Below are 23,565 nucleotides of genomic sequence, written 5' to 3'. Positions count from 1 at the left end.
ATAATGATGGCTTTGACCATCATGGTAGCAGTGGGTGGTGATAGTCAAATTCTAGATATATTTTTTAGGTAGAGCTAATATATTTCACTGATATATTGGATGTGAGGCAGAGACAAAGAAAGAAGTCAAGAATGAGGAAAAAAAAAAGAGTTACCCCCAAGTTTTTAGCCTGAACAACTGGAAGGATTGAGTTACTATCAACTGAAATGGGGGAAATCTATAGAAAGGAAGAATGTTTTTAGGGAGTTTGGTTGTGGACCTGTCAAGTCCGTGGTGCCTGTTAAATAGCCAAGTGTGGATTTTAGGGGGAAAGTTCAGGATAGAAATATAAACTTTAGAGATCAAGAAAGAGCATAGATACAAAAGAGGAGGACTAAGCTCTAGGAAAGTGAATTGTTTAGAAACCATAAAAGTGAGAATAAACTAGCAAAGGAAACTGAGAAGGAGAAAACAGCAAGAAAGGGTGAAAATCAGCAGAGTATATCATTTTGGAAGCCAAGTGAAGAAAGATTTTTTTTTTTTAAGAAAGATTTTTTAGAAGGGAGTGATCAACTGCCTCAAATGCTAATGATAGTTCAAGTAACATGGTGTCTGAGAATAGATCAGTGGATTTATCAACATTGAGGTCATTGATGACCTTTACAAGAACAGTTCCAGTGGAGTGATAGAAGTAAAAGCCTGGTTGGAATGGATTCTATAGATAAAGAGATGGGAGAAATTTGAATCTATAAATGTAGAAAATTCTTTTGAGTTTTACTCTAAAAGGGGCAAAAAAAATGGGGCAACATTTGGAGGGGGATACAAGGTGTCTAAAGAGAATTTTTTTCTTTAATGTTAGAAACAATTACAGTATTAATATGATTATTGGGGTTGATCCAGTAGAAAAGGGACAATTAATAATGCAGGTGAGAAAAAGGAGAATTATTGGAATATCTTTGAATTGGTGAAAGGGGATGGATCCTAATGCACAAAGGGTCTGCCTTACCATGGAGCATGGATAATGGCAAGAGGGAAGCAGAATATGTGTGCACTGTTACAGGTGGGTCAGTAGGAAGCTCTCATCTGATTGCTTGTGGAAAATCTCTTTTAAAATGTGTTTTATTATGGAAAAGTTCAAGCATATGCAAAAGTAAAGAGAACAAGATAACGAACCTCCATGTTGCCATCATCAAGCTTTAGCATTATCTGTTCATGACCTAATATTTTTCTTATAGCCCCACCTACACTTTCTTCTTTCCCCAGATTATTTTGAATGAAATACCAAATGTCATATTATTACAATCATAAACACTTCATTATAAGTCTCTAAAAGATGACTCTTTAAAAAAAGTATAACAACATTACCACATTTCAGAGATTAATAATAATTCCTTAATATCACCAAGTATCCATTCACAATTCTCCAATTGCCTTTTAGCAGTGTTTTCTTTTTGAAATAAAATATCCAAATAACTCAACACCAAAGAAGCAAACAATCCAATCATGAAATGGGCAAAAGACATGAACAGAAATCTCACAGAGGAAGACATGGACATGGCCAACATGCACATGAGAAAATGCTCTGCATCACTTGGCATCAGGGAAATACAAATCAAAACCACAATGAGATACCACCTCACACCAGTGAGAATGGGGAAAATTAACAAGGCAGGAAACAACAAATGTTGGAGAGGATGCGGAGAAAAGGGAACCCTCTTACACTGTTGGTGGGAATGTGAACTGGTGCAGCCACTCTGGAAAACTGTGTGGAGGTTCCTCAAAGAGTTAAAAATAGACCTGCCCTACGACCCAGCAATTGCACTGTTGGGGATTTACCCCAAAGATTCAGATGCAATGAAACGTCGGGACACCTGCACCCCGATGTTTCTATCAGCAATGGCCGCAATAGCCAAACTGTGGAAGGAGCCTCGGTGTCCATCGAAAGATGAATGGATAAAGAAGATGTGGTTTATGTATACAATGGAATATTACTCAGCAATTAGAAACGACAAATACCCACCATTTGCTTCTACGTGGATGGAACTGGAGGGTATTATGCTGAGTGAAATAAGTCAATCGGAGAAGGACAAACAGTGTATGTTCTCATTCATTTGGGGAATATAAATAATAGTGAAAGGGAATATAAAGGAAGGGAAAAGAAATGTTGGGAAATATCAGGAAGGGAGACAGAACATAAAGACTCCTAACTCGGGGAAACGAACTAGGGGTGGTGGAAGGGGAGGAGGGCGGGTGTTGGAGGGGAATGGGTGACAGGCACTGAGGCGGACACTTGACGGGATGAGCACTGGGTGTTTTTCTGTATGTTGGTAAATTGAACACCAATAAAAATTAATTAAAAAAATATCCAAATAAGGCCTATGCTTTGCAATTGGTCAATATGTATGTTAGATCACTTTTAATTTATAGATTCTCTTTCCATGTATTTTCTCCACTCTACTTGTTGAAAAAACTGAATTATTTGTCTGATAGAATCTCCTACAGTCTAGTTGTTTCTGTTTGCATCCTCATGGGGATTTATCACATATTCTTCTGTTTTCTGTAATTTCCCTTCTAGATGCTTAATAAGTTTGGGTTCAAGTTTTTGCAAGAATACTTCATAAATGGTATTGTATACTTCTACCAGGAGGTACATAATGTCCAATTATCTCTCTTGTTAAGATGTTAGCAACATTTATGGTTTTTGTTTAGATCAATTAATTTATTAAAGGTTGCTAGAATTAGTTGGAATATTTCTAAAATGAGAAACTACCCCTCATTTCTGATAAGGTTACACTAGTGTACAATTGGAAGTTTTATTTTGATTGCTTCAATCTTCTCAGTGAAATAAGAAGGAAAGTCATCAGTGAGAGTGAGAAAGGAGAAGATATATTGGAGATTTGTGGAAAAGAAATTATGAAATAGACATCTAAGAGAGTGGAAAAATTATTGGACTAAGGAAACTACTTAGTATGTTTGCCAGGTGGTATTATGAGTACAGATGAATTCCATGGTCATGAACTTGAAGTAATATCAATATATGTGTTTGCATGCTTTTCTCAAGCAATCTTAGGTTGCATGGATGCAGATAAAACTAGACGAAGAACTGGATTTAGGGCAGCCTAGGTGGCTCAGTGGTTTAGTGCCGCCTTCAGCCCAGGGTGTGATCCTGGAGACCCAGGATCGGGTCCTGCGATGGGCTCCCTGCATGGGGCCTGCTTCTCCTCTGCCTGTGTCTCTGCCTCTCTCTCTCTCTCTCTCTCTCTCTCTCTCTCTCTCTCTGTGTGTGTGTGTGTGTGTCATGAATAAATAGATAAAATCTTTTTAAAAAGAAAAAGAACTGGGTTTAACGAGGTTTGGACCTTGGCAGATGAGTATAAGCAACAAAAGAGCAAAAATATTAAGGGTATATGCAAGAGAGTGATTATAAAGATGAAGCATGGAATTTGAATTAGGTCATGGAGGAAGTTAGATCATGAGAATGATGAGGAACAGTGAAAATCTAATAGGGTCAAGGAGTGCACATTCAGTAGAGGTTGTTAAGTGCTAAAAAGAAGCGTGCTGGAGAGACAGGAGGTGTTGATCAAATAGTGGAAAGTTTAAAAATTAAGATTATAGAGAAGGTCATGACTAGGCCTGGAGAATGACTAGAGGAGTAAGTAGCTAAAGTGGAGTGAAGGACAAGATCCCTGGAAGAGAGGAGATCAAGGAAATTACAGGCCAAGGAATTAGAAATTGCATTAATATAAATATTGAAACCATTAAAATTATATGACAGTTAGTGAGCCAGAAACCAAGCTGCTCAAGGCATGAATGGTATAATTTCAATAAGGATAGGTAATAAAATATAAACTCAATGTGGGCAGAGATTTTTTCTGTTTTTTTTTTCACTGTATTCCTAGCTCTTAGAATCATACTTGAAATATAGTAGGGTGCTCAAGAAATGGTTTAATATGAATAATGAGTAAATAATGTGAAATTCAAAGCTAGAGAGTGTTTAGGGAAAAGACAGAGTAAATGTTCTGGAAATGGCAATGAGATGTAAATAAAACATTTAACCCACAACCAGGACCACTGATTTGAGGAGTATGAAAAAGAAAACAGCCACTTGATAGGACTTCAGGTGAAATATTTAGAGTCTCTAGATCAAGAAAGTGAAAGAAACTTTCAGAAAAGAGGTTGTGGGTATGGATTTTTTCTGGTGATGAACTATAAGTTCCACTAAACTGTAGAAGAAATCCAGGAGATTGGGAGGGGTTGGGGAAAGGGTAAAAAGGAGAATGTGCATAGTTACAAGCATATCAGGGTCTGGGGATTTGGGATTTCTAGACCACTTGTGTAACTGAAAAAAACAGAACATACTGATATGGCCCTAATGATCTCAAAGCAGATAATAGTTGTGAGGCTACGAGTTTTGTGGGTGAGGGAGAGAGAGATAAGGATACTACAAGGAGCACAGAGAGATATTAGGCCAATTCTTCATTTATGTAATGAAAAGGTGGAGAGCAGGGGAAGGAAGGGTGGCTTCCTCCTAACCCCTAGAGAACAAGGAATTCTGGAGTTCCCCTTTGATTTTCATTATTACAGTGTTGAATGCCAGAAATCCTTGTTGACTACTACCAAAGGTGAAGAGGTATCTTCTACATATGCTCTTTATATTTCAGCCATATTTGAATTACTTGTAGTTCCACTAATCCAGCATGCTCCCTCAGATTTCTTTGCTTGCTAGTTCCTCTTCGTGGAATATCCCCTATATCTGTTACTCACCCACTCCTATTCATTCTTCAAGGTATATTTATCAATATAACATCTTCTTCCTTCCTTACATCCAAGGCAGATTAAGGTGCTTTCTCCTGTTATCCCTTAGCATTTTATAAATACATCCTAATGATATTGAATTTTTAATTGAAAATTTAATTGAGATAGTGCAGATATACATGCAGTTATAACACATTATACAGGAATATCCCATATACCCCTTACCCACATTCTCCCAGTGGTAAAAATCTTGCAAAACTAGTACAATATAGCAACCGAGATATTGACATTAATACATTTCACCAATCTTATTCAGATTTCCCCAGTTTTATTTGTATGTGTGTGTATGATATGTGTGTGAATTTAGTTCTATGCCATATTATCATATGTGCAAGTTCTTGAATCCACTACTATAGTCAAGATACTGAACAATTCCATCAACACACGGATTCCTCTTTGTTTCCTCTTGTTGTTTTTTTTTTATAACCACCGTAAACTCTCTCCCACCTCCTGCAACTCAACTCGTGACAATCACTAATCTTCCCTCTATTTCTAAAATGTATGCACTTCAAGAATGTTTTAAAAATGGAATCATACAGTATGGAACCTACTGGGATTGGCTTTTTTCACTCATCATAATTCTTCAGAGATCTATCCAGGTTGTTGCATGAATCAGTAGCTCTTTCCTTTGTATTGCTGAACAGTATTACATCATATAGATGTATCCCAGTTAATTCACTTACCAGTTAAAGGACATTTGACTTTTTCCCTAGATTTTGGCTACTACAGATAAAGTTTCTACTCGTTTACAGGATTTTGTGTGAACATGTTTTCCTTTCTTTTGGATGAATACAAGTGGAATGGCTGGGTACAGTAGAAGGATCAGAGAAATCCATCCCCTCTTATTAGGAATGCAAAAAATTTCCCAGAACCCTATTCCCATCACAGTTCTCCTTTAATCTTATTGGCTGGAACTGTCTGGAAGGGAAGCTGGAAAAAAAACAGAGAAACTTAGACGTCCCCAACAAGATTGGAATGCTTGTAGCAAAGAAGAAGAGAATACTGCTTGTGAAATTAACAATACCTGCTAAAATGTCAATGTCTGAGAACAAAAGAAACTAAATAAGAGAAAGTATATTATAGCAGTTGTGGGTGGGCTGAATGGTGGCCTCTGAAAAGATATATTCACAACCTAATCCTTAGAATATATAAGCTTATTTACATGGCAAAAGACATGATTAAGTTAATGGTCTTGCTTGTCTGTTAAGGTAGATACATAAGAGGAGATGCACGCACACATGCACACACACACACACACACACACACACACACACACATACAGAGGGGGTAATGTGAATATGGAGGCAAAGATTACAGTGATGTGGCTACAAGCCAAGGAATACCAAAGCCATCAGAAGCCGAAAGAGGCAAAGAATGAATTCTCCTCTAGAACCTCTGAAGGGAAAGAAACCATGCCAACACTTTGAATTCAGGGTTTTGTATTCCAGACCTGTGAGAGAATAAATATCTATTGTTTTAAGTCACCCAGTTTGTGGTAATTTGTTATGGCAGCCAGGAAACTAACACAGTAGTTAAGAGCACTGACATTGGAGTCAGATCTGAATTCAAAGCCATGCTCAGCTATTGAGAACTATGACATTCGAGAAGTGACTTAACTTTTCTATGTTCAAGTTCCCTCATCTGTGAGATGGCAACCCAACACAAAAACACTTAGCACTGTGCCTGGCACATCGTAAGGACTTACTAGCTGTTAGTGTTATTAAGAGAGGTGAAGCTACAAAGGAAGGCAAGAAAAACACTGACATTAGTATAATAATATGTCTGTATGTCTTGGTCTCTGTCTCTCTAGTAGTATTATCATTTCCATAAAGAATACTTTGTATCACTTTGTAACCTGAAAGCCTTAGGAAGTATATTTTCAACTATGATTTGTGCCTCCATTTATCCTTTACTTTCAGGAACATAAAAGTGTACAATGCCTTCTTCATTCCTTTTTTTTTAAGATTTTATTTATTTATTCATAGAGACAGACAGAGAGAGAGAGAGAGAGAGAGAGAGGCAGAGACACAGGCAGAGGGAGAAGCAGGCATCATACAGAGAGCCTGACATGGGACTCGATCCAGGGTCTCCAGGATCACGCCCTGGGCTGCAGGCGGCACTAGACTGCTGCGCCACGGGGGCTGCCCCCTTCTTCATTCCTATACATAAGAATATACTCTTTACTTCTAAATCTAAATACCTGGGTTTTCATTGTTGACAGGGAAAAATATCATAATGTTAATATAGAGATCCATCTGATTGTATCTACTAAGCTAAGGCTCTGGGCATTAAAATACTAGACTACTATAGCTACCACAAGAGTTCCAGAATATCAGTAATGAGTTCATTAGAATTAGTGTTGCTTCAAGGAGCCTTGGTCAGGAAAGAAAATTTAATATATAACATAATACTTTATTTTAATTATGTTATAAAAAACAGGTAATAGCTTTGTGTTAAAGCTGATGTTAAATGGATCCACCTAATCAGATACTGAACTGTTAAAACTTGGAATCGCCATCAGAAATCTTCATATATTCACCATTCTTATGTTTGAAAGTAGGCATGCAATTACTAAATGTTACTTTTCTTAAAAGAAAAATGGTTCATGAATTGCTGGCTTCTGATTAACACAGAGATTTTTGTCTCTCATTTGGGGACCATAACTGGACCCTTGTCTGGTTTAATATAGAAGAGAAGTAAGTTTATCAGGACTTCAGAGTTTTAAGAACTTTCTGAAAAGATGAAAATATGCTAGCAGATTGAATTTAAATTAAAAAATTAAAAGATGAAACATACTCTGATTTCTTTACAAATGTTAAAATATTCAGACTTTCAAAATCCATTCACAATGGCTAACTACAAAATTGGATACAGTTTTGTTTTAAGATCATGATAATGTAAAACATCTTGTAATATATCTCAATATCTTTTAGCAATAAAAGAAAGGAAACTGCTTTATTTCTAGAAATAAAATCTAGTATTTTTTCAGGCTTTTTATATCTCACTCAGAAACAATTTTTAAGTAGGAACTTTCCTTTTGAACTCCTCTTCAATCCATGACAAAGAAAATTACTGTGATGGTCATTATCTAGAACTATATTTTCCCTCTCCTCCAGTCCAGTACTTCAGTCACTCCTACTTTTGTTGATAGATTTAAACTTATACCTATGTTGGAAACTATTCTGAGTGACCCTGGGAAGAAGGCATGTAGGGAGTTCCTTTCTAAGGTTTTATTTATTTATTCATGAGAGACACACATAGAGAGAGAGGCAGAGACACAGGCAGAGACACAGGCAGAGGTAGAAGCAGGCTCCATGCAGGGAACCTGACATAGGACTCGATCCTGGGTTTCCAGGCTCAGGCCCTGGGCTGAAGGCAGCACTAAACCCCTGAGCCACCTGGGCTGCCCGGGAGTTCCTTTCTATTTTTTTTAATATTTTATTTATTTATTCATGAGAGACATACAGAGAGAGAGAGAGAAGCAGAGGCACAGGCAGAGGGAGATGCAGGGAGCCTGATGTGGGACTCGATCTCGGGACTCCAGGATCAGGCCCTGGGCTGGAGGTGACGCTAAACCGCTGAGCCACCCAAGGACCCCTTAACTGGGAGTTACTTTCTAAAAAGGTGTTTGGTTCAGTATCAAGCATCTCTGCTGGTATCTTGCTGATGCCCTATGTGTAGCTCACAGATCCCATATATAGATAGCAACATTTTGTGGCCCTGATTCTTTGATATAATATTTTTATTTCCCAGGCAACAAGCTTGGGTTTCTGATGTCTGCTAATTGTCTTCCTCAATCTGACCCACTTTCTGGACCAGAATCCTATCTTGGCTCATCCTCCAGGATTTAAATGATGCCACATAATGGCTGACAAGGAACTGAAAAGTCATCTAGCATAAACTTGTCATTTTACAGTGGAGGAAACCAAAAACTTGACCTCTCTTTTCTCTCTGGTTTTAACATATCTGCCTTTTCATAGTCTTAGCTGGCCTCCCTGAAATTCTGTTTTCTGCCTTACTGAAAATATTATCAATTTAACAGTCTAATAAAACTCCCAGCCAAGCACTTACCTAATCCCATTAAGTCTCTAAGTTACAAGTGTCATAACACAAACTTTGTGGGCAAGGACATAGGATAATTTGTAAGATAAAATATTTTTTACTGTGGCAGTATCTCAACTAGATTATATGAAGGCACAAACTTTGAACACGTATTACTTAGACCACTCATAGCTAAATAAACAATGTGTTAGAACACATCTAGATAGCTAGAACAAGAACTACTGTGTATAAACTTAAAAATAATCTTAGCTAGATATTTCTAATTAGAAAAGTAATGTAAGGTTAGGGTAAGATGGCAGAAGAATAGGGGTCATCAACTCACCTGGTCCCACCAACTTACCTAGGTAACATTCAAAATATCCTGAACACCTATGAATTTGACTTGAGATTTAAAGAGAGAACAGCTGGAACACTACAGAGAGAAAGGTTTTCGCTAACATGGTAGGAAGGTGGAAAAAAAGTAAATAAATGAAAAAGAATAAAGTGGGGAGGGGCACCACGAGGAGCCGGGTTAAAGCAGAGAACCGAAAACCTCTGGGACTGGAAAGCCCAGCCCTGGAGAAGTGGGAACTTTAAAAATCCACGATGGATTTTTCCCGGATGGAAAGGCATTTAGCAGGGAAATTGGGCAGAATCTTAGGAGGGACAGTGAAGCCTCCAGATTCCCGGAGTCACTATTAGAGGAAGTGCACCTGAGGGAACGCTCACCACAAATCATGGACCAATCTCCGTAGAGAGCTGAAGCACTGCAGCCCTCGGGGCATTTGGAAGAAGCCAGTTGGTTAGGTGAACGTGGCTGGGCCCCGTTCCCTTCTGGAGTGCAAAGTTCCAGCAGCACAGGGCCCCAGATCCCAGGGCACCTGAACTGACAAAGCTAACAATCCTGCATTTCTCCTGGGACAGGCAGAAGTGGGGAGGGCACAGGACAGTGAGAACTCTCCTTCTGCTTGGTGCCCCCAAGCTGTGCAAGGCAGCTCACCCCCGCTGGCCCCGGGAATATCTAGGCCAGTGCAGACTGAGAGGCTGCATTAATTACTAGTGGGGAGCTGACTTCAGAGCTAGTAATCCGGCCGCCACCATTGTCATTGTTCCTCTGTTTTTCACCTTGTGCAGGAGGGGCGGGGCCACCAGGGAACAAAGACCTCATGATATGCAGTACACAATGAGCCCGACACCTGGCAGGGGACGGGGCATCTTCATCCAGGTGCACACACCTGAGCATCAGCACAGCAGACCCCTCCCCCAGAAGACCAGCTGGAAGGATAGGAGAAGAGTGAGTTCTTGACCAAGCAGCACTGGAAAGCTCCAGGACCAAGGGAAAATCGAGGGAATATAGTATATAGAACTAAAGGGTTCCCCCTCTTTTTAAAATTTTTTCCATTACAATTCGTTTTTATATCAGAATAAAAATTCCCAATATTTTGTCTCTTTTCTCACCTTAACTGCAATATTTTACCATCTCTTCATTTTTAAGTTTCTCCCTTTTTGACTTTCATATTTCTACAATTACAGGTCTTAGATATATTTTTCAAATCTGGATTCCCTTCAACATATCAATTTGACTTTGGGAGATATATGAGATATGGGTTTTTCTTTTGTGTTTTTTGTTTTCTCTGCCCCTTTTTGTTCTACAATGGCAGAAGTTAATACCTTCTAAAACATGACCAGCATACACCCAGAACCAAGTAATACCATGCTGGTTTATTCTGTGAGATTAAATTCTCTCTTTATTCCCATTCTACCCCCCACTTTTATCTTGTTTATGTTTTGGTGGTCAATGTTGTGGTTTTCCACAAGTATTGCTGGTTTATATAAATTTGAGATGAGTATTTTCTAACATACAGAACTTAGTACAGAACAAAAAGGATCACCTTCAAGGACCCCTCAGGTAGACTACATTCTCCCTCCACTACCACTTCTTCACCACTACCATCTCCCAGTCCACCCCTTTTTTCTTCATTTTTTTCTCTTTTCTCTTTTTCCTCTTTACATTTTTTTCTTCTTTCTTTATCTTTGGGAGTTTTGGCCTTTTATTTTCTACTACATTATTTTAAAATTTCCTTTTTCACTTTAGTATTCCTTTTGTTTTACTTTGTTTGGATCTTTGTTTTCATTTTCTGGTCTCTGTCCTCATAATCATGTAGGGTGAAATTTACTTAGGTCCTGGTGGATATTCTTGACTCAGTCTGCTCATACAGCCACTCTGCACTGAACAAAGTGACTATATGGAATTCACCACGAAACAAAATCAGAAACAACTCTCTGCCACAGAGTTAGAGAATATGGATTTCAATTTGATGTCAGAAAGCCAATTCAGAAGAACAATTATAAAGCTACTAGTGGCTCTGGAAAAAAGCATAAATGACTCTAAGACTTCCTTACTGCAGAATTTAGATCTAATCAGGCCAGACTTAAAAATCAATTAGACGAGAAGCAATCAAAACTTGCAGTCCAAATGGCTAGGGTTAGTGAGGTGGAAGAAAGAGCAAAGAGAAAGAGTTGAGTTGATGGTAACAAAGGAAGCTGAGGAAAAAATACAAAAACAATTAAAAGGCCAAGAGGAAAGGCTAAGGAATATAAATGATAGCCTGGGAAGGAAGGTTCTATGTATAATTGGGGTTCCAGAAGACATAGAGAGAGAGAAAGAGGGCCAGAAAGTATACTTGAAGAAATCATACCTGAGAACTTCCCTAATTTGGGCAGGGAAACAGGCATTCAGATCCAGGAGATAGAGAGGTCAAAATCAATAAAAACTGTTGAACACCTCAACATTTAATAGTGAAACTTGCAAATATCAAAGATAAAGATAAAATCCTTAAAGTAGCAAGAGATGAGAGTTAAATTCATATAAGTTAAATTCTTAACTTATATGAAGATATGGGTTTTTCTTTTGTGTTTTTTAGAACTCAATCACTAGAAGAAATTTGGAAGAAACTCAAACAAATGGAGGTTAACAAGCATTCTACTAAAAGAGGAGAAATATTATTTTAACACTAGACCTCTCCACAGAGATCTGGCAGTCTAGAAAGGGATGGCATGTTATATTCACATTACTAAATAAGAAGAAGATGCAGCCAAGAATACTTTATCCAGCAAGGCTGTCATTCAGGATAGAAGGACAGATAAAGAGCTTCCAAGAACAGCAAAAACTAAAAGAATATGTGACCACCAAACCAGCTCTGCAAGAAATATTAAGGGAGACTCTGTAAAACAAATAGGAAACCCAAAGAAATAATCCAAAAACCAGGGACTGAATAGGTAATATGATGAAACTAAATTCATATATTTCAATAGTAACTCTGAACGTGAAAGGACTTAGTGATCCCATCAAAAGATGCAGGTTTTCAGACTGGATAAAAAACCATGGCCCACCTATTTGCTGTCTACAAGAGACTCATTTGAGACTTAAGGACACCTCCAGCTTGAAAATGAGAGGTCGGAGAACCATTTTCCATTCAAATAGTCCTCAAAAGAAAGCTGGGGTAGCAATCCTCATATCAGATAAATTAAAGTTTATCTCAAAGACTGTAGTAAGAGAAGAAGAGGGACACTATATCATACTTAAAGGGTCTATCTAACAAGAAGACCTAACAATCATGAATATTTATACCCCTACTTTGGGAGCTGCCATGTATATCAATCAATTCATAACCAAGGTAAAGACATACTTAGATAATAATACACTCATAGTAGGAGACTTCAACATGGCACTTTTTGCAAATGACAGATATTCTAAGCACAATATCACCAAAGAAACAAGGGCCTTAAATGATACACTAGACCAGAAGGATTTCACAGATATAAATCATTTTTCCATTCAAAGTAAATTGAATACACATTCTTCTCAAGGGCACATGGAACTTTCTCCAGAATAGACTACATACAGGGTTCCAAATCAGGTCTCAACCAATACCAAAATATTGAGATTGCCCCCTGCATATTCTCAGATTGCAATGCTTTCAAACTAGAACTCAATCACAAGAAGAAATTTGGAAGAAACTCAAACAAATGGAGGTTAACAAGCATCCTACTAAAAGATGAATGGGTCAACCAGGAAATTAGAGGAGAATTAAAAAGATTCATGGAAACTTAGGAAAATGAATATACAACTGTTCAAAATCTTTGGGATACAGCAAAAGCAGTCCTAAGATGGAAACACATCACAATACCAGTCTCACTCAAAAAATTGGAAAAAAACTCAAATACACAAGCTAACCTCCCACCTGAAGGAACTGGAGAAAGAACAGCATGTGAAACCTACACCAAGCAGAAGAAGAGAGATAATAAAGATTTGAGCAGAACTCAATGAAATACAGACCAGAAGAACTGTAGAATAGATCAACAAAACCAGGAGTTGGTTCTTTGAAAAAATTAATAAGATAGATAAACCATTAACCAACCTTATTAAAAACAACAGAAAAAAGACCCAAAATAACAAAATCATGAATGAAAGATGAGAGATCACAATCAATACCAAGGAAATACAAATGAATTTAAAAATGTATTATTCCACCCAAAAGCATCCGATACCTGGGAGTAAACCTAACCAAAGAGGAAAAGAATCTATATGCTAAAAACTACAGAATACCTCTGAAAGCAATTGAGGAAGATTCAAAGAGATGGAAAAACATTCCATGCTCATGAGTTGGAAGAATTAATATTGTGAAAATGTCTGTGCTACCCAGGGCATTTTACACGTTCAATGCAATCCCTATCAAAATACCTTGGATTTTCTTCAGAGAGTTGGAACAAATAATCTTAAGATTTTGTGTGGAATCAGAAAAGACCCTTAATAACCAGGGGAATATTGAAAAAGAAAACCAGAGCCAGGGGCACCACAATGCCAGATTTCAAGCTGTACTACAAGCTGTGATCATCAAGACAATGTGGTACAGCACAAAAACAGACACATAGATCAATGGAACAGAATATAGAACCCAGAAATGGGCCCTCAACTCTACAGTCAACTAATATTTGACAAAGCAGGAAAGACTATCCACTGGGAAAAGTACAGTCTCTTCAATAAATGGTGCTGGTAAAATTGGACAGCCACATGCAGAAGAATGAAACTAGACCATTCTCTTACACTATACACAAAGATAAACTCAAAATGGATGGATGTTCTAAATGTGAGACAGAATTAATCAAAATCCTAGAGGAGAACACAGGCAAAAGCCTATTTGAGCTTGGCCACAGCAGCTTCTTGCAAGATACATCTATGAAGGCAAGAGAAACAAAAGCAAAAATGAACTATTGGGACTTCACCAGGATAAAAAGCCTCTGCACAGCAAAATAAACAGTCAACAAAACTAAAAGGCAACTTACAGAATGGGAGAAGATATTTGCAAATGACATCAGATTAAGGGGTAGTATTCAAGATCTATAAAGAACTTATGAAACTCAACAGCAAAGAAACAAACAATTCAATCATGAAATGGGCAAAGGACATGAACAGAAATATCACCAAAGAAGACATACACATTGGCCAGCAAGCACATGAGAAAATGCTCTGTGTCACTGACCATCAGGGAAATACAAATCAAAACTACAAGGAGATACAATGAGATACCACCTCACACCAGTGAGAATAGGGAAAATTAACAAGATAGGAAACAACTGTTGGAGAGGATGTGAAGAAAGGGGAACCCTCTTGCACTGTTGGTGGCAATGTGAACTGGTAAAGCCACTCTGGAAAACTGTGTGGAGGTTCCTCAAAGAGTTAAAATTAGAGCTACACTAAGACCCAGCAATTTTACTACTGGGTATTTACCCCAAAGATACAGATGCATTGAAACACCAGGACACCTGCACCCTGATGTTTATAGCACCAATGTCCACAATATTCACACTATGGAAGGAGCCTCAATGTCCATCAACAGATTAATGGATAAAGAATATATGTATATATAATCTATATTACTTGTCTGCCATCAGAAAGGATGAATACTCAACTTTTGCTTCTATATGGATTGACCTGGAGGGTATTATGCTGAGTGAAGTAAGCCAATTGGAGAAGGACAATCATCATATGGATTCACTCATACGTGGAATATAATAAGTAGTGAGAGGGATTATAAGGGAAAGGAGGGAAAATGAGTGGGAAAAATTAGAGAGGGTGACAAAACACGAGAGACTCCTAACTCTGGGAAATGAACAAGAGGTATTGGAAGGGGAGGCAGGCAGGGGAATGGGGGTGACTGGGTTATGGGCACTGAGGAGGGCACCTGACAGGATGTGCACTCAATGTTATACTATATTTTGGCAAATAAAACTTCAATAAATATATATTAATGTAAAGTGGGTTATTTTATTCCTTGTGAGTTTATTAAAAAAATTCTCTCTGGCTGAAGTGAACATATTCATGGAGGTACTTACCCTCTTAACTGTTATCTATGTTATTTTTTTTGTCTTTTTTAGTCATGAAGGGCAAAGGCTTTAAGGACTTATTTGTATTGCTTGGCAGTGTCAGGAAGGTAAACAAAAATCATACTTGTGCCTAGTCAGAAGCAATTAAAAGACAAATTTCCTTTGTCACTGTGAGGTACAGTAGTCAACAAAACAGATCTTATCACAATTTCACAATTAGGTAGTTATATCAGGAAGTCCAATGGCATACACCAGAGGAATAGTTAGGATTGGAAAGAGTCAGCTAAGGAAGGTATAATCAAGCATATTGTAAGTTCAAATGTGTTATTTGTTCCTGGGGGGGTCAAAAACATAAAGGATAAGTCATTCACTCAATATCCTATAACTAGTAAGTGAAGAAGCTAGGATTTTAATGTAGCAAGGTGACTACAGAGCTGTCTAGGCTCTTAACCACTATGCTATATCATCTCTTGTGTATAGACTATACCTTTAACCATCCTGGGTCTTTCCTGCCCTAACTCTAGCACTTACAGTAGAAACTTCCAACAACTTGGGAACTCCACACTACATATATAGACAAAATCTTTAACTACCTAGACTAGTTCTTATTTTGGCCTCATCATGAAGAGACCAATACTGAACACTCAATATATATTCCTATTTAGACCCCTAAAAGCCAGATAAAGCCTGCCCTTATGTTGTATTAAATACCTACAGAAGTTCTACCACCCAGGGTTTGGTCCCACACAACAATATGAAGCATTCAACAACCTGAAGCCTGTTCCTGTTCAGGACTATGTGGAATTTCATACAAAACTTTCAACTTTTCAGGGACTCTTTCAGGGTCAGCTTAACAAAAAGGCTTTTTTCTGGAATGGCCACATTTTCCACAGAATAAGTATCTGAATGCCAGGGACTTATTTATGATTAGGTTATGGATGTATAGGGAACTAAATGTATAAAGGTCCTAAAAGAGAAACTGAAAGTCCAGTATGATTAGAGCAGAGAGCAAGATGGATAGTGATGTATAAAGAAACTGGAAAAGGAAAAGAATATACTGTGGTAGTAAAATACTTTGGAGTCAAGCTGGTTGTGTTTGAATCTTGGCTCTGATACTAATTGTGGGGACTTGAAGAAGTTACTGAACTACTTGAAGCCTCAATTTCCTTGTTTGTAAATCAGGAAAAATAATATCTATTTCATATAAACTTTGTGAGGACATTATAAAATAATGTGTATAAAACATCTTAGTGCTTACATCATATTAAGTATTTTATAAATATTATACACTAACACACAGTTGATAGATACAGATGGATAGATGATAGATGATAGATACATACATACATACATATATACATACACAGTAGAGAAATAGAGACTCTAGGTCTTGAGATTTTGGAGGGCCTTGTAAATCATAGTAAGGTTTGAAGCTTTATTTTAGGATAATTGGAAGATACCGAAGGGTTTTTAAGAGAGAAACAACAAGATTAGCATTTAAAAATATTATTCTGGCTGTACTGTGGCAAAAGGATTGGATAGAGAGAAGTATAGGCATAGAGAGTCTAATTAGGAATTTGTTATGATAGTCCATGGGAAAGATAGTTCTGTCTTAAACTAGGACAGAGTGCATAGAGATAAAGGTGGAAAAAGGAACATATAAGAGATATACTTAGAAAGTAGTAAGGGTCAGGGTTTGGTAGCAAGTGAAATGAGATGTGCCCCTACTTCTTCACCTCCCTCACATTTTCTCCAGAGGATTGAAGAGAGATGGCTGAATAGCAAGGACACGTATAGAAAAGTTAGTATAGGACATTTTGTGATGTATCTTAAATCTATGAGAGGGCAATTGCTCTCTTACTATAATAGTTTTGGTAGATAAATGTGTTTGGTTTTAGATACTCTAAAAAACAGCTAGCCTTACTGAAACTTACACTTTAAGCATCCCCACTCTATCCATGAAATCTGAACAGATACTACATTAAACACTGGAAACCATGGAATCTGGAAAACCCAAAGGAATCTTAGGACATAATCATTTCTGTACAGCTTTCTGTAGGAAAGGCTGACATACAACATTGGCCAGGTAGAGAAGGGGCAAAAAGGAAAAGAGTTGCTGGAATAGTAGGGAGAACAAGAGAATAATGGAGATAGACTGAGATAGACTGAGTAATTAGGGAATGAGGGAGGTTCACTTCATTTACTCTTCAAAATTTAAGGAGTAACTATATGATCCCATCACCTCAACAAAGGAGGCCTAATCAGATCTTACTCCCTTATACAAGAGAGTGGAGTAATTGCCAAAAGCAGTATGCTGGATTCTTCCTCCCCCAATATTGGAACTTCTCCCTCTGCCTGTGTCTCTGCCTCTCTCTCTGTGTCTCTCTCATGCCATGAGAGAAGCAGGCCTCATGCAGGAAGAGCGATGTGGGACTCAATCCCAGGACTCTGGGATCACGCCCTGTGCCAAAGGCAGACGCTCAAACATCGAGCCATCCAGGTGTCCCAAATAAATAAAATATTTTTAAAAAGAAGTGTAGACTAGAAAGATGATATTCTTGAAATATTCTGCACCAGAACTAGGCTGCTGAGCTCAGGACTTCATGTTATAAGAGATAAACTCATTTGTTGAAGCTACTAGATTCAGGTGTTTTTATTGCACTCATATGGGACCCTAAAAGACACAGAATACTAAAGAGATTAAGAAGTAAATATGATTCTCAAGTTTCTGGCTTAAACAACGCAATAAGTAGAATAATGCCTTTTCCCCAAGAATGTCCATGTCAATCCCTGGAATCTGTGAATGTTATCTTAAATAGTAAAGGAGAATTAAGGTTGCAGATGGAATGAAGATTGTTAATCAACTGATTTCAAGTTAGGGATATTACCCTGGATTTATATGGGTGGGCCCAATGTAATTCTTAAAAGAGGGAGGCAGAAAAGGAGTTTGGAGTGATGCAATATGAAGACTCAACCACCACTGCTGGCTTTGCTGAGGGCCATGAGCCAAGGGATGTGGATAGCCTCTAGAAGATGGAAAAGGAAAAGAAAAGGATTCTCCTCTAATGAAGAAGCCATAAAACCACGTCATACCTTTATTTTAACACAGTTAAATTCATGCTAGATTTATGACCTATAGAATTGCAATATAATAAATATACTTTATAAGGCAACTGTGTTCCTGGTAATTTGTTACCATAACCATAGGAAACTAAAACAAGCAACTTGACAGATGAGTTCACTTTTAGAAATATTGAATTTTCAATGCTTTTGAGATATCCAAGGGGAGAGGTCCAATAGGCAAATGGCTACATGGGAAGGTCAGGAAGATGTCTAAACTGCAGATATAGAATTGAGAGTTATTGTAGATAATTAAAACAATAGAGTCAAATCAAATGCTTATGGAGAATGAACAGGGTTAGAAGAAAAAAAAAGGCCTAACTCTAATAGTGAATGGAGTAAGGGGAGAAGGCAGCACAAGAAGCTGAGAAGGAGCAAAGAGTTAGGTATAAAACGAGGAGAACATAGTTTTACAAAATCAAAAGAAGAAAATGTTTCAAGGAGGGTCATTAGTGATGAATGCTGATGGCCAGTAAAATAAAAGATTAGAAATCATAGATTTTGTGACACGGAGGTAATTTACAACCTTAGTAAGAGCAGTTTGGATAGGATGATAGGATAGTAAGAGCTCATTGGCCTGTTGATCTATTAGAAACCTACCTCCATGAATAGTGCCAATGTCTATTGAATCCAAATTGATGTGAATTGAAGGATGAGGCAGAGAGAGAGAAATGAAAGGAGTAAAGACAACCAATTCCAGAATCTTAACTGTGAAGGTGAACAGAGAAGTTGCTAGAGAAAATGGTGTTGAAGAAATGTTTAACTAGGCCCTCCCAGAAGCAAACATCAGGATGAGATTAGACTCTGCATATTTTTTATTAGAGTAAACAACTGTTGAGACACAATGGAAAGGGATTTGGGAAAGTCTGAGAGTCTTACCCTGAGTGAAGGAGAGAAGGAAGAAAATTTGGGAAGAAGTGTCCTAGACTCCTGTGCAGTCTAACGAAGGTTCAGAAAGTCATTAGGGAGTCCTCAAACCAAAATCAGCCATCAGAGGAGTCCCATAACTCTTAGAAATGTGCTCACATTAATGTTCCTCTTTCTCTATGGCATAAGCTGGGAGCAGCCTGGAGGAAGCATAGCCTCCAGGCAAATGCAGGGATGAATTTCAAAGGACAGTAGCCTGGGCACTTGGATAGAGGTCTGAGGCACAGTGTCAGTTTCTATGGAGGGATTTTCATTTTCTTTTTCTACAGTTTAGCATGTTTCAGCTGAAGATATTGAACCAGTAGAGGGACGGGTTGAGGATACCTTGGAGAAAAGGAAGATAATTGATGCAGCAAGGTCCAGGTAAAATCTGGGGAGGATGGGATTCAGAGAGCAGGTAATAGTGTTGCCCTTAGATGGTGTGTGAGACATTTTGAAATAAGAGAGTGAATGCAGGACCATTTGTAGATCTGGAAGTTCCCATCTCTGTCTTGATTTACTTTTTAAGTTACAAACTGAGGTTATCTCCTGAGAATGGGGGTGCAAGAGTGGGGAGCTGATCAATGCTCAAGGAAAGGCATACAATAATCACTGTGGGAGTTGCAGAGTGACCTCTCTCATGAGCAGATGGCTGGGCAGTGTTAATGGTCAAGGTTATGGGTTAGTGGAGGTTATGGGTTTATAGTGGCATTAACTTTCCCGTATTCTTCCAGCCCCCACCCTGGCTGCTCATTGGCCTGTTGATCTATTAGAAACCTACCTCCATGAATAGTGCCAACGTCTTTTCAATGCTAATAGCATCTTCCTCTCATCTGTGACATCTCATGAGGCTTCAGGTCCTATCAATTTACTTCCTAGAAGTTGCTTCAATCTGTCTTTCTTCTCAGTCTTTTTTCTCACTCTTCCAGTTATAGTACTCATTTATCTTTGCTTTCTAAATTGTTCCCTGTCTCTCATTTCTGTCTCCTTCAAATCCATCCTTCATACAGCCAATCAAAGTGATCAGTGTAAAACATAAAATCTGATTAGGATTTTTTAAAACCCTTCAATGAATCCCCATAACTAGTAAGATTTAGTCTAAACTCCTTAACAAGGAATATGAAAGTCTCCATGGACTAGTTGTTAGCTACATCTTCAATCTTACCTCTTATTCTATTATTTTCCTCACTTTTACACTTAAGCAGTACTTGAAAGCCCCTGCATATTCCATGTTGTTTTTTACTTCCTTGATTTTTGTTTTTCCTCATCTCATAAAACTGACTCTCATTTACCTTTTATGACAGCTTGGGCATCATCTTTTTAAAGTTTCATTATTTATTTGAGAGAGAGAAAGAGTACAAGTGGAGGGTTGGAACAGAGGGAGAGGGAGAAGCAGACTCCCCAGTGAGCACAGAGCCTGATGCAGCACTTAAGGCAGGGCTGGGCACGGAGCTCTATCTCAGGACTCTAAGATTAAGACCTGAGCTGAAGTCAGATGCTTAACCAATTGAACCACCCTGGCACCCCAGGCATCATATTTCTTTATGGCCTTATTTTCCACCATTAATAGCACAATTAGCCCCTAGGTTAAGTTAATTTTTCTTTGATTTCCTACTTTCTTGTATATATATTTATCATTGAATTGACCACATTGAATAATAAGTGATTTTTCAGCTTTACCTTTGCACCTTAGCAACTAACCAGTACTTGGCACATGGTTGGTATGAAATAAGTGCCTTTTAGAGAAAGGAGGAATTAAAGGGAGAAGAAAGAATAAGGGAAGAAAGGAAAGGAGGGAAGGAGGAATGTAGACCTTGGAATCATTCCACTCAGTTTACAGAAATCATTTAGCAATTCTTAATTTATTTTAAGGTATTAGTTTATAATCAAATTGCATATTTCAAATAAAATTCATTATTTGTTTGCCGATGTTTTGGTGCAATTCTCTAGATTTATCCAGTAACTAAAAAGTATTTAGTATTATCTATAAGCAATTTGAAACCAACCTTCTATGAATTTAATTGAACATTTTATAAAGATATATGTCATAAATCAGTAAGCAAGTATTATGCTTAATTTTGGAGATAAATATTTGCCATCTCTGCTGAGTTAATGAAGTTGTTATTGGAAATGAAAGTTTTGCTCTGTAGTCATGGGGTAGGAGGAACAAAAAGCTAAAGGCATAAGAGAATAATTGATGGCATAAATACAGAAAGAGAAATAAAGTATAATTTACAGCATGGATCATACTCATAATGTTTTCTTAAAGTTTTCAGAATATGCTTTTGAGATGGTCATATGCATGTGTGTAATACACACATACATATATTATTTCTGCAGGAAATTTTTAATAATTGGATTTATCTGCACATGTCCTATGCTATAAGGGATATCTGGCTCTTCAGAACTTGGGTGTCCAATTTGTTGCTTCTTTTTGAATGTAGCTTGACTTTGGAACTTCTGGTGTAGAAAAACTCTGCAAGGAGGTTAAAAATATCAAACATAATTAAAAGGTATTTAATAAAATTTCTATTCTTGTTTAGATATGCTTATGTACTAGAAAATTAATTATATATACCTGAGTCATTTTAAAAACCTGTTTAATCACCTATATAAATTTTACTGATTTAAAACAACACACATAAATATTTTCTTTTAGGAAATGAATTGTTGACTGCTTTTAAACAACCACTAAATAATATACTTGTAATAAAATTGCTCCAGATAATTTTAAATAGTATGCAATCCAGAATCTCTGTACTAAAGTAAGAAATAAACATTACAGAAGCGGATTTACATAAAAACCCAAATATCTCTTTTTTAAAAAAATTATACTACCAACGTTCACACTCCAGTCTTGCACAGTGATGAATGTTAATACTGTATAACTGCAAAATTAAATTTATTGCTTTTACAAAGTATTCTGGTTTCATTGTATGATTATTGCATAAATGTTAAATTAAATCACTAGTGTTGTCACATTATATGTTATTATAGCAACATAATTTATATCATACTAACCAGACTTTTGTCACTGCTAGAGAATTGTTATATGATAGGAGTTCATGACAAAACTTCATTTTCTCAGCATAACATGTTACTTTAAAAAGAAATTTTATTTGAGTACTGTTGACATGTTACTTCTGGAAGATCAAAATTTTCCACTCATAGATGTACTTTTCTATTGCAGGGAGCCAGAAAAAAGATGTTCATGAGCATTTTAAAATGTCATTTAAAAATAGATTTGAGAAATGCCTGGATGGCTCATTCAGTTGAGTGACCCATTCTTGACTTTGGCTTATGATCTCATGGGTCATGAGAAAGAGGCACACATTGGGCTCCACACTCAGTGGGACGTCTACTAGGGGATTCTATCCCTCGGGTCGTCAATGTTCACAAACATATCCAGCACTCTATATTTCTCAAATAAATAAATAAATCTTTAAAAAACAGATTTGAGAATGTATAAATACTGTAGGACTTTATTATGACAGTTCTCTATTTTAATTGAAAAACATTGTACTGATCACGGCCACATTTTTAATAATAATATAATAATATATAGTCCCTTTCACTATTTCTTATATTCCCTGAATGAATGAGAGCATATAATGTTTGTCCTTCTCCAATTTACTAACTTCACTCAGCATAATACCCTCCAGTTCCATCCACGTCGAAGAAAATGGTGGTTATTTCTCGTTTCAAAAGGCTGAGTAATATTCCATTGTATACATAGACCACATCTTCTTTATCCATTCATCTTTGGTTGGACATCAAGGCTCCTTCAACAGTTTGGGTACTGTGGACGTTGCTGCTATAAACTTTGGGTTGCAGGTGTCTCGGTCTTTCACTGCATCTGTATCTTTGGGGTAAATCCCTAGATGTGCAATTTCTGGGTTGTAGGGAAGTTCTATTTTTAACTCTTTGAAGAACCTCCATACAGTTTTCCAGAGTGGCTGTACCACCTCACACTCCCACCAACAGTGCAAGAGGGTTCCCCTTTCTCCACATCCATTCCAACATTTGTTGTTTCCTGTATTGTTAATTTTCACCATTCTCACTGATGCGAGGTGGTATCTCATTATGGTTTGTATTTGTATTTTCCTGATGGCCAGTGATGCGGAGCATTTTCTCCTGTGCTTATTGGCCATTTCTATGTCTTCTCTGGTGAAATTTCTGTTCATGTCTTTTGCCCATTTCATGATTGGATTGTTTCTTTCTTTGACGTTGCGTTTAATAAGTTCTTTATAGATCTTGGATACTAGCCCTTTATCTGATAGGTCATTTGCAAATATCTTCTCCCATTCTGTAGGTTGT

At 37.4% G+C, this 23,565-nt stretch overlaps 1 protein-coding gene across 4 annotated transcripts in view; it reads right to left on the bottom strand.

Annotated features, from left to right (window-relative positions):
• APOOL (apolipoprotein O like) overlaps positions 1–23,565 on the bottom strand; it is a 356,871-nt gene that overhangs the window by 11,536 nt on the left and 321,770 nt on the right. For 3 of the 4 annotated variants that reach the window (XR_011998215.1, XR_011998213.1, XM_072743927.1), the window contains exon 12: positions 21,092–21,724. The exons of the other annotated variant lie outside the window; for it this stretch is intronic. The gene's annotated coding sequence lies outside the window, so the exon portion shown is untranslated. Of the gene's footprint in view, positions 1–21,091; positions 21,725–23,565 lie in introns of those variants that run through there. 4 annotated transcript variants of the gene reach the window in all.

Source organism: Vulpes vulpes, chromosome X (genome assembly GCF_048418805.1).
Source record: "Vulpes vulpes isolate BD-2025 chromosome X, VulVul3, whole genome shotgun sequence".
Taxonomy (NCBI): Eukaryota; Metazoa; Chordata; class Mammalia; order Carnivora; family Canidae; genus Vulpes; species Vulpes vulpes.
The sequence above is the reverse complement of the archived record's forward strand: the minus strand, read 5'-3'. Positions and strand labels throughout refer to the sequence as shown.